This window comes from Gracilinanus agilis, chromosome 6, assembly GCF_016433145.1.
Source record: "Gracilinanus agilis isolate LMUSP501 chromosome 6, AgileGrace, whole genome shotgun sequence".
Classification (NCBI taxonomy): Eukaryota; Metazoa; Chordata; class Mammalia; order Didelphimorphia; family Didelphidae; genus Gracilinanus; species Gracilinanus agilis.
This window is the reverse complement of record NC_058135.1, coordinates 11,016,460-11,028,833: the sequence shown is the minus strand read 5'-3', so window position 1 is coordinate 11,028,833 and position 12,374 is coordinate 11,016,460.

The window sequence follows — 12,374 nt, the reverse complement described above, 5'->3', positions numbered from 1 at the left end:
CACACCAAGCTCAAAAGATTGCCATAATTGGTTTGGTAGGTAGTGATTGATGACTTTAAAAAGTGAGGTGACTTCCCCAGGGTTGCACAAACTGTAGCATAGTGGTATGGATAGATCTCCATATAGATACATAGATATAGAAAGACAATTAGGCAGGCAGGAGCCACTAGATTGTTAGATTCATAGTCCTGAGTTAAGATCTGGCCTTACACATTTATTGGCTATGTTACCCTAGGCAAGTCACTTAACCCTGTTTGCCTCAGTTTCCTTATCTGTAAAATGAGCTGGAGAAGGAAATGGCAGAATACTCCACTATCTCTGCCAAGAAAACCCCAAATGGGGTCACAAGAGATAAACCTGACTGAACAACAACAAAATACACACACATATAAATGTAAAATGATTTGCAAACCTTTTAATATAAATATTCGATTATTACTACTATTATTACTGTCACTGCCTTCAAGTTTCTGGCCCCTCAGGCAGCTAATGCATGTAATGTGGTTTTCAAACCTGCCTTATAAATGATAGCTATCGTTACCCTACATCGGAGTTTCTTCCATGAGAAATGGGCACACGATAGAGGCAATAACCAGGGGTCAGAGCAGTGCGCCCCAGCTCACTCCTCTCCAGGCTCCTCATCCGGAGTCCCAGGCGCTGACTGTTAAACATTGAGGGGGAGAAATCGACGGAAGAGAAAGCGTTACTCCAGGAGAATAAAGGCCCGCACTGGGAGTCGACCGGGAAACGTTCAATAGCTCACCTCCCAGCCCCCGTCACCCCCAAGGCCTTCCGGGGACAGTGGAGCGTAGAAACAAGCGGGGAGGGGGTGGGGGGAGGGAAGGGGAGGAGGGACGGCCAACGGACACGGGGGCGGAGCCACGTGACTCTGCCCTGCGTGCGCGCGCTTCCTCCTCCTCCCCGCAGAAGGTAGAGCTCCGGATTGGGCGCTCCCAGCTGCCCTGGGCCCAGCCTCGGAGCGCGAGCCGAGATTCCGGGCTCAGTTAGACACACCCGGCCCACGCGTCTGCCTGTCCCCCGCCCACCCCTTTCCTGACAGACCCTCCCCAGAATCGCGCAAGGACGGGAACGAGGCGGCCAGTCCGTGTTCTCGCGAGATCTCTTGCGAGGCTCCTGCTGCTAGATGAGGGCGGGGCCGTAGGGGGCGGGGCCTAGCAGCGGGGGCGGAGCCCGGCACGCGGGTCTGGGCAGCGCAGGTGTGCGCGCGTCCAGTCGGCGCTGCCTCGACCCCGGGAGGAGACGGCAGTGGTGAAGACGGCGGCGCGCATGCTCTGGGCGTGCAGCTGAGGTGGCTGTGGCGGCGGGCAGTGCCCGGGGCGGAGCCCCAGCGGCGGCGGCAGTGAGGTGAGCCAAGCCCCCGGGGTGCGAGGGGGCGCGGGGCCTGGCCACCAGCCGCGAACTCTGCTTAGGTGCCATCGCGAGGGGCGTCCTGCCCAGGCGAGGAAGCCGAGGCCGAGAGCGCTCCTGTCAGGGGCACCGCCGAGGCAAAGACCTGGAGGCGGGAGACGCTGTACCCGAGATGGGCAAGGGACTTTGGGGGCCGGAGTCCCCAGGGACTCGTTCGGTCCTCCGGGGCGGCCTGTCCCGGCGCTGCGGGCGGCCGCGGGGGCTTCGGGCGGTCCTGCTTCCGGGGGCCTTGTCCCTATGCTTGGGGCCGCCCCAGCTGGAAGCCTCGTGGTCTGGCACCTGCTTCTCCCCCGGCCCAGGACTCCCGGAGTTCTCAGGAGAAGGAGCTGTACCCAGCCGGGACCAGGGGGGCCTCTTCCAGTGGACGGCGGGGGAAAGGGCTGACCAAGACCAGGGATCGAACCCCGGAGTCGGGGTGACCTGCCTCCCCCCTCCCCTTGGGACTGGAAACATCCCCTCCCTCACCCCGGGGGAGGCAGGCAGGGGAGGGCTATTTGGGTCAAGTGTCCCCCAGGGCCAGGCTCAGCTCCTGCGCGAGTACACGGTGTTCAGCTCTGTTTGTTGTTGCTTTTTAAGACACTGACTGGGAAGGGGGAGAGAGCTGGGGTTCACGAATTCCGAGGACCCAAGTTCAAGTCCTTTCCCTGAGGCTGACCAGCAGTGTTCCTCTAGGCAAGTCACCTGAGGCAAATAGGATGCTCAGGCAGGAGTTGGGAAATTCTTGTTCCCTCTGACTCTCCGGGACCCCATTGGGGTTTTATTGACAAAGATACTAGAGTGGTTTGCCATTTCTTTCTCCAGCTCATTTTGCAGATGAGGAAACTGAGGCAAACAGAGTTAAGTGATTTGTCCAGGGTCACATAGTTGGCAGTTGTCTGGGGCCAAATTTGAATTCCGGAAGCTGAATCTTCCTCACTTCAGGCCTGGCATTCTAGCCATTATGCCACCAGACTTTGGGGAAGTGTTTGCCTCAGGTTCCTAAACTGTAAAATGGGAGTAATAATAACACCTACCTCACAGGATTGATGGGAGGATCAACTGGCATGACAGCTAGTAAATGCATTATAAATTATTATTGTTATTGTTCCTTATCCTCTAAGTGCCCTGGGCATTGGTAGAGAGAGTGACCCACACTGGACATTATACCAGTGAACCCTGGTTCTCCCTTCTTTGAATGCCTGCCTTGGTTTCCAGGTTCCAGGTTCATGTGTTAGTATGTAGAAGCCTTCTCATGCTTCTGGATGATCATATCTGGCATGTACATAGCTTTCCATGTTTGTAAGATCCTCAGCCCATGTTATCCTGTGAGGTGGGGCCTCATCCCCATTTCACAAGATATGCAGACTGAAGCTCAGAGCCATTACCTTCCTGACTCGTCCAGGACACAGCTTCGTAAATATCGGAGGCTGGATTTGAACACAGGTAGCTGCCTCACTTATGTACCTCCAGATACATTGGGATGCTATTACATTCACATACCACTATTTGTTTGGTTATTCCCTGGACAAGCCATGTCCAATGACCCTGTGGGACCTTTCTTTCTGGCTTTGCCTTCCTTGGGGGCACTGACTTCTTTGTGAGATCTCTGGGTCTCCTGCTCTTTTCATGGCATTGTGGAGTTTTTTTGTCATTTAAGGGTATAACACTCAAATGGAGGTTTGACCAATTCTCCTCTTCTTCTTTCCCATCTTTTTTCAGATTTTATTCTTAGGATAGTGACTAGGCAGATCAGTGTTCTTGTTTAAAAAAACAAATCAACTTTAGCTAATTAGGTGCGAAAGATGATGTACCATTTACCTTTGATAACAAACTGAAAATTAGGCCATTTTAAGTAGCCAAACACTGTAGGGGGGACAGACTTCAATCAGTTAGTTGTAGACAGAATACTTTTTTTACCCACTTAACAATAGAATGATGAATTGGCTTAATGTTGATTTCTTGAAATGACTCGCCTGTGGTTCCTTTTTTTTTAGCCACACGACTTCTGCCCTTCTTGAGGCTGTCAGTGCTTCTTGCCTGCCTATTCAGTAGCTTGCTAATGGTTTTCCCCCGATTTCTGCCTTCAGTTCATCCTCCACCCAAGTACCAGAGTCATTTTCCTAAAACCCAGATATGATCATGTCCCTTCCCTGTTGATGAACTTTTGGTGGCCTCCTTACTTGCCTATAGGATAAGATATCACTTTGCTTGGCATTTGAAGCCCTTCCCATTCTGGCTCCAGCAGCCCTTTCTAGCTTCCTTGACATTATTGCCTTTCTGGCGGGCCTCTAACGGGGATGAGCAGACCCCCAGGCTTGCAAAGCATTCTCTTCTCACCTGTGCCTCTGACAAGTCTTATCTGCCATCAGGGTTTAACTCTGGGGCTGCCACCTCCCAAGATTGTACTGACTCCCCTCTCTCCCTTCTCAGATTATTTTGTGTTTCCTTTTCAGAGTACATGTTCTAACTTTTACATTTAGTTACATTTATGTTCCTTGAGAACAGGGTCTTTCCCAGTTGGTCCTTCTGCCTTGTTAAATTGAATGTGATTGCCAAGACTTTTGAGAGACCCTCAGACAGCAAAGAGATCAAATCATTCACTAGTAAAAGAGTTTAATTCAGACAGTATATCCTGGAAGATCAAACACTGAAGCTAAATACTCTGGCCACAAAATGAAAAGACAAAATTCTTTGGAAAAGACTCTGAGATTGGCAAAGACTAAAGGTGAAAGGAAAAAGGGACAGCAGAGGATGAGATGGATGGTAGTGTTGTGGAAGCAATGACCAAGAACTTGGACAGACTTGGAGAGAGAGTGGAGGATAGAAGGGCTGGTATGCTGTGGTCCATGGGGTTGCAAAGAGTCATACACTGAACAACAAGAAAAGTACTCTTTTGAGAGGTTTTTTTTTCTTGTAGTTAAAGATTCCCCCCAAATCTTTGTTTTTCAGCTTATTGCTACCCAACTCTAATTTCAGTAAGACTATTTTCTTATGAGCACTTCAAAAGTGCCCCCCCAGTTTTATTTCATTTGAAGAAAATCATCTGAAATATTCTTATAATTTATAATACAACCATGAGTATAATTGGCATCAGATTTTACAGGCAAATGTGGATTTAAGCTTTGTGTAATATTCAGGAATAAAAACCCAAGGTCCAGATGGTTTGGGAATTTTATAGTTGAAAAAAAGGTTGAAAGAAAAGTAAAGTTTGAACCGATTTATTTTATGAGGCTATAAACAGTTTCATTCATTTGTTGCATTTGTGGTCTTGCTGAAACAGTTTGTGACCTGTGTTGGGCAAGAACTGACATTTAGGACCTTGCTGAAACTTGTTACTTCCAAGCTACATCTGTAATGGAAAGTAGGTTCTTAATCTTCATTTAAGAAAGTGCAGATACAGAAATACTGCACTGGTCTCATGAGAAGCGGTAGGTTACCCCTAAGAAGTTTCCATGGCATGGACCTGCCTCAGTGATTGATAAAAAAAACATTTAGCTTGCAGCCTTGAACATCTTTAGTCTGGTAGGAGGGAGGATCTGGAACTGGGGTGAAGTTGAAAGAAAGCTTTGACTCTTTTGCTGGGCCCTATATCCTGCCCATCTAGGTTCCTCCTCCTTTTAGAGTTCTGTGTGGTCCCTCACAGGACTTTGAAGATCAAACTTGGTCTGATTGTGATAGGGCAGTTTCAGAATTATAACATTATCGACTTATTTTTGGTTCGGATATGGTATGTTACCATTTGAGAAAAGACATTTTTTTGTATATTTACATAATTAATAGAAACTAGAGTAGTATTTTCTGGGCCATTTGGATATTCCTACATTAATTTTTTTTTTAATTCTAGAAGATGCTTTGAAAAAGCAGTCTACTGTATGGCAAATTGTCTATTTTAGCTTCAGAGATTTTTTTACAAGGCAGATCCTCCATAACTGTGGCTGCACCCAGTCAAATGCTTAGGAAACATAACCCGCTCTGACTCCCGACTCCCTGTGTTTGTAGTAGCAGAGTCCCTTTTAGCAGAGGATTTCAGTTCAACAAACATTTCTTAAAGATGTAATATGTGCCTAGGTGCTGGGTTAGATGAAATAAGACAGTCCTGGTCCTTCTGGAATACTTTGGGGAGAATTAAAACATGCTGGTCATGATTCAAAAAATTCCCATAAGTTATGGGGAGAAGCAGCTTTTTATGTGAAAGATGGCGAGGGAGGAAACCTAGAAAAGGTAGATGATTATATGACTTTGGTTGGGTAAGGAGTTGGTGGAGATAGAAACAAAGCAAGATTTCACTGAAATAGACTGCAGACCCTCCAGACAGGAAGAAAACAGGTGATTTAGGGAAATACCACAAGCTTGGCACAGCATTAGGTAGTGAAAAAAGGTCCCCACCTCCTGTTGGTCTCTCCTTTTTCTCTCTTTTTCTTCCTCCCCTCCCTCTCCTTTCTCTAATCTTTCTCATCTCTATTTCTCTCCCTCCTTCTCTCCCCTTCTTTCTTCTATATCCCTTCCCTCCCCTAATTTCTGCTTTGCCTTCTAGGAGGAGAAGTTTCTATTCTGAGTCTAGTCTTTAGTGACAGGGCAGGAATTGGTTGCTAGAAACCAGTTCGGATAATAACAAAACCATGAGATAATTCTTTAAGAATCATGTAAATCTCTGAATAACCTGATAAGTGGGCAAGAAAAGCTGAGGACAACAAAAAGCTGATTTTTAAAAAGTTACCTGGTGTTGGAGCAGCCTGATAGTTCAGTGGATTGAGAGCCAGGCCTAGAGACAGGAGGTCCTGGGTTCATATTTGGTCCCAAACACTTCCTAACTCTTTGACCCTGGGCAAGTCACTTAACCCCCCATTGCCTAGCCCTTACCACCCTTCTGCCTTGGAACCAGTACATAGTATTGATTCTAAAGTGGAAAGTAAGGGATTATTATTTTTTTGCTTTTCTTGTTTTTTAAGAGGACTTTGAGAATGCTATGCACATCCAGAAAAAGAACTGTGGGAGTAGAAGTACAGAAGAAAAACAACTGCTTTATCACAAGTGTTGGGGATGTAGACTAAAAGATAACCCTAGTCAAAATACTAATAATATGAGAATAGGTCTTGCTCAATGACACATGTAAAACCCAGTGCAATTGCTTGTTGGCTACAGGAGGGTGGTGGGAGGAGGGGAGGGAAAGAAAATGAATCATGTAACCATGGAAAAATATTCTAAATCAATTAAATAAATAAATAAACTTTTAAAAAAATAAAGAGAACTTTGAGATTTCAGGCTAGAAGGGTCAAAAGAATTGGTAGAGTTGGGAGGTGTGAGAATCCCACTGTATCTCTGCTGCCCCTGTCAGACCACATCAGGATTATTGGGGTTTGTTTGGAGCCCCACATTTTAGGAAGGACATTGGTAAGCTGGAGAACCACTAAGGGAAGGATAGCTAGATTGGGGAAGAATCTCATTCATTCATACCATATGATAAAGGAGCTCGGGATCTTTAACCTGGAGAAGGAAAAACTTAGGAGGTCATGTGAGCTCACAGCAAGTATGTATGAACTGAAGATGTTTTTCCTGTTGTTGCAGTATTAATACCCCTACTACTGCCTTCTTGAAAGATTATGTTGTTTGGAAGTTTGGTACCTGGATTTTTGGTAGTGATCACCCAAATTTGTGATTTATTGATTTATTTATTTTGGTGTGAAAGTACTAGGCCTCGAGTTGGCATAGGATTTTGTGTGCTCTTTTTACTTGAGAACAACTGGTATTCCTTACTTTGCAGGCTTTTGATAATATGTCATACTAAAAAAAGTAATTTCAGAAATGTATCCCTTTATAAATGGCTGATTATTGTTTCTTCCTTTGCAGCATTTATAATCTTTGCATGTGAAGAAATTTAGCAATAAAATACAATTCAGCAAAGCCCCTCCTCTGCATTTTTAGGGGAATCAAAGATGAAAAAAGTTGTTTTCCCAATGGGTGGGGGGAGAGTAGGAGGGAGAGAATGTGTGTCTGAAAATAAAAGAAAATTGCATTTTCCAAAATCTCTCCAGTTCTCACTTGGGAGGAGATGATGCATCCAGAGGCAGAGAAGAAAAGCTGAGCTAGAATCTGATGAAGTACTTTGAGGGATCAGTGTTGGTGATTTTATTCTTCTTCCAATGCTGCCCTTTTCTGAAATGAAGGTTTTCCTGAATTTGCATTTTCTTAAACTGGTCATAGTTATAAAAGAATGTATCAAAAAAGATTTTGGATGTTTTCACCAGTGAGATAGTGACTGATAGGACTGTGATAGTTAACATTTCTTCTTTGTTTCCTTAAAGAGCCAAAGTAGTTTTTCTACAGTAAATTATTAACAAGGATTTTATTGTTTAGCATTGAGAAACTGACATCTCAGCCATCCATTTAGGGGTCCTGGTGGAAGGAGAATAGATTCCTTTAAGCAAAACACATAAAGGTAAAAAAAAAAAATCAAACTCTAGCGATGCCCATAATAATGTCTGTTCATGTTGATGGTACCAAGACTTGGTTGCCCTCTCCCACATTCCCTGTTCCCCTCACCCACTTTTAAGAGGAGGACTAAACGGGCAGCTGGGTAGCACCGTAGATAGAGCCTCAGGCCTAACATCGGGAGGACCTGGATTCAAATGTGGACACTTCCTAGCTGTAACTCTAGGCAAGTCACTTAACCCTAATTATTTAGCCCTTGCCATTCTTCTGTTTTAGAATTGAGACCAAGACAGAAGGTAACAGTTTGGGGTGGAGGCGGGGAAGAAGCCCATGGGAGGCTAGACTGTGCCCACCTCCTCAGCCCCTGCCACCATTGGGGTGGTGCTAAAGATTCTAGAAGTTGTCTCAACCCCAGGGTTAGTGTCAACTCTGAAAGGACTTGTTAATTGAAGTGTTACTGTGTTTGCTAAAAATTCTTCCCCTAAAGAGAAATATTGGCCATCTGTCCCAGCTTTTAGAGACAACACTTTCTTAAAGATTTGTCAAAAAATAATGGTTACAGGGCAGCTGGGTAGCTCAGTGGAGTGAGAGTCAGGCCTAAAAATGGAAGGTCCTAGGTTCAAACCCGGCCTCAGCCACTTCCCAGCTGTGTGACCCTGGGCAAGTCACTTGACCCCCATTGCCCACCCTTACCACTCTTCCACCTATGAGACAATACACTGAAGTTAAGGGTCTTAAAAAATAATAATAATGGTTACAAGCCAAAACCCAGAGCTTTGCCAGGTATTGCCTTCCTCTGAGGTCACTCCAAGTAGTCAGTGAGCAAGGGGAGTGGAAGAGAAGCCTCTGGCTCAATGAGGAGGCCTCACGAAAGGAGTGTGGAGAGTGAGGCTGGTTCCTGGAAGATGATACATTTCCCTTATGTTTGTTAGCCTCAATGGCTCTAAGCCTTTGGGTTTTTTTGTTGTTGTTGTTGTTATCTGTGGGTTATTCATACATGTTGCAAAAAGTAGTAGTCAGATATCATCCTAATTTAATTTTTAAAGAGTTAAGTAGCCAAAGTTGCTACATTTAATTTTATTATGAATTATTTATATTTTTATATTATAATATAATTATATTTTCTTAATACTTCCAGTTGTAGGGGCACAACTAATGACTCAGTGAGTTGAGAGCCAGGTCTAGAGACGGAAGGTCCTGGGTTCAAATATGGCTTCAGAAACTTCCTAGCTGTGTGAGCCTGGAGAAGTCACTTAACCCCATTGCCTAGACCTTACTGCTCATATGCCTTAGAATCAACACAATATTGATTCTAAGATGGTTTAAAAAAAAAAAAACAAAAAGGCTTCCATTAGTAAAATGCTGAGCAAATGTTATCATGGAGAAGGAAATCTTAAGGTTTTCTCAAAGGGCCAAATTGTTCCTGTGAAAGAGAAAAGTTATAATAATATTTTTAGTTCTTTTTATCTCTTTTAAATTATTTCAACCTCTTGGTGACAGAATGATTGAAATGTACAACAGAAAGAATAGTGACCTAGAAAGCAGAAGATTTGGGTTCAAATTCATCTCTTATACTACCTGTATGTCCTTCGGCAGATTATTAAAAATCTTTCTGGGCCTCAGTTTCCTCATATTTAAAATGAGGGGGTTGGGTAGCTTTTGAGGTCTCTTCTGGCACTAGATCTCTTAATCCTTTAAATAAAATTCTCTCTACTTGAGGGTCAAAAGAATCAAGTTCAGTATCAGTAGACTGCAATATTTTTTTCTTGGAATTTTATTGTATCAAATATTGTTTATTCTAAAAGAGTAAAGTTAAGAAAGTTGTTTGTTAGACTGAGGCATTTGTTGTAATGGTATTTGTTTTTTCAAAAGAATTTAACCACTACTACTTCATAGAATCATTGATTGAGGGAGATCTTCATTATCTAGTATAGTACCCTCATTTTACAGAAAAGGAAACTGAGGCCCTGATTGGTTAAGTGACTTGCCCAAGGTCGTCACTGAGGTGTGTAAGAGGTGAATCAGGATCCTAGGACCTCTTACTCCAAAATGACTATTCTTTCATAGCAATAAATTTAGTACATTTTTCTTAACTGAAACAGGTTATAAGGTTACATTAATGAAAATAAACCTAATTGCATTACCAACAATTATCTTAGTATGAAAAGTTTTACCACTTTGATATCGCAGCCTGAAAGGACAAAGAAATTACCAAGTAGTCTGATAATAATAAAGAACAATCCCAGGCAGATATTGTATTCAATATTAGGTAACTAATGCCTCAGACTTTTTGAAGAAAAAAGATGATTCTGAATCTGAAAGAGCAGTTTTACATGTTTGGGGTAGTATGTTATAACTGAGATGTTCTAAAGCAACATTGTTCCCAGTAATCATCAAGGAAAGTGTATTACATTAACTAAAAGAAATTTGTGGGGAATTCATCTTTTAAAATTTTAATGCTTTAATTTTAGATGATACAGGAAAAAAAGGGGTTCATGGAAAAAGAAAGTGTTGTGTCCTCTGTCCCCTTTTTTAAAAACTCTTACCTTCTGGAGGTTAAATGACTTGCCCAGAATCACACAGCTGAGAAGTATCTGAGGACAGATTTGAAGCTAGGACTTCCCATTTCCCTACCTGCCTCTCTATCCACTAAGCCACCTAGCTGCCCTCCTATCATCCTCTTTTGTCAATATCAGCTCCAACATGGATGATATCCATGTCAAAATATCAGATTATGACATTATTGGCTAAGATGTTTTTGTACATTGGAGCTCAGGCGTGGGGGACAGGGAAAAATCCTGAATGTTAATAATTCTAGACAAGCAAATACTATACGTTTAAAAATCCTAAACAAAAATCATACAGATTTAGAAAACAGAAATTACCAGCTTGATACTCATTACTTAGGGTTTTGTGATTTGCAAAAGGATTCTATAATCGCGAGGTGTCATTTAAGAATGTGATGAACTCATCTAATATGCTTAAAAATGTTACTGACTTAACCAAAATTTAATTTACACAGACCTTTCAGGAGTAAACCTGTATGGCTAAATACCAAAGCACTCCTGTGTGTTATGCTTTTTAGTTAGGGTTCAAATATCACATGATCATAATGCTAGGTAATTTTTAAAAGAAAGAAATTTTAAAATTTTGAATCTGGTCACCAAGAAGAAACTTTATGGATGAATACACTTGAGGTTAAAGATTTTTCCTTTATACAGATCATTAATTACCTATTTTAACAAGTATTTAATGGAATGTTAGAGGAATTAGGAATCTAAGACAAAAAAACAAACAGTTTGGTGAAGAATATGTTGACCAAAAATTAAATGTGAAGTAGATACAAAGTAATTTCTACCTTGTGGGGCAGGTGACCAATGGTCTGTGAGGCAGAAGGATTTGTGTTCTTATAGGACTTATAATTATAATTATAAATAATTATAGCTTATAATTTTTTCTGAACTTCATTTATATTCCCTGCCCTTAATAAATATTAAATCAAATTAGTATTCCTATATTCAAAGTAGATATAGTATTACATACAAAATTGCAAATATATTATGTGGAGCTTTTTAAGTTTTAAATATAATTCAGCTTATAACTTTCAAAAATGTCCTACTTGTGATTTTTCTGGCCTTACAATCTCTTCTATGCATTTTTAAAAAAATGCTACAAAGACCCTCTTTTCTTGCGGGGCAGGAACACATGAATTCTATCACTAGGTTCTTTTTTCCATTCCTTGGAGAGAAAAAACCAGAAAACCCTTTGTAAAAAATATGCACAGTTAAGCACAACAAATTATCACATTGACCCTATCTGGAAATGTGTGTCTTAGTCTGCATCTTGAGTCTATCCATCACCTTTTTGACAGGAGAGGAGAAACATTCTTTTTCATCGATCTTCTGGAATCCTGGTTGGTCATTGTCTTAAACAGAGTGGTTGGGTCTTTCACAGTTCATTTTTACTATGTTATAGTAGAAGTCATTTGCCTGGTTCTGTTTACTTCATGCCTTATCAGTTCATACAAGTTGTCCTAGGCTTCTCTGAAACCATCCCTCTTGCATTTCTTTCTTTTTTTTTTCTTTTTTTCTTTCTTTAAAAACAAACAAAACACTTACCTCCTGCCTTAGAATCAATACTATGTATTGGCTTTAAGACAGGAGAGTGGTAAGGACTAAGCAATGGGGGTTAAGTGACTTATCCAGGGTCACACAGCTTGTCTGAGGTCAGATTTGAACCTAGGACCTCCCATCTCTGGGCCTGGCTTCTCAGTCCACTGAGCTACCCAGCTGCCTCCTGTCATTTCTTATGGCATGATAATATTACATTACATTATATATCCAACTCTAATGTGTTGAAATATTCTCACTCATCTGCTTTCACTAAAACATCCTCTTGGTTTCTGGGTTTTTGCCACTACAAAAATGCCACTATAATTCTTCCTTTCCTTTCCTTTCCTTTCCTTTCCTTTCCTTTCCTTTCCTTTCCTTTCCTTTCCTTTCCTTTCCTTTCCTTTCCTTTCCTTTCCTTTCCTTTCC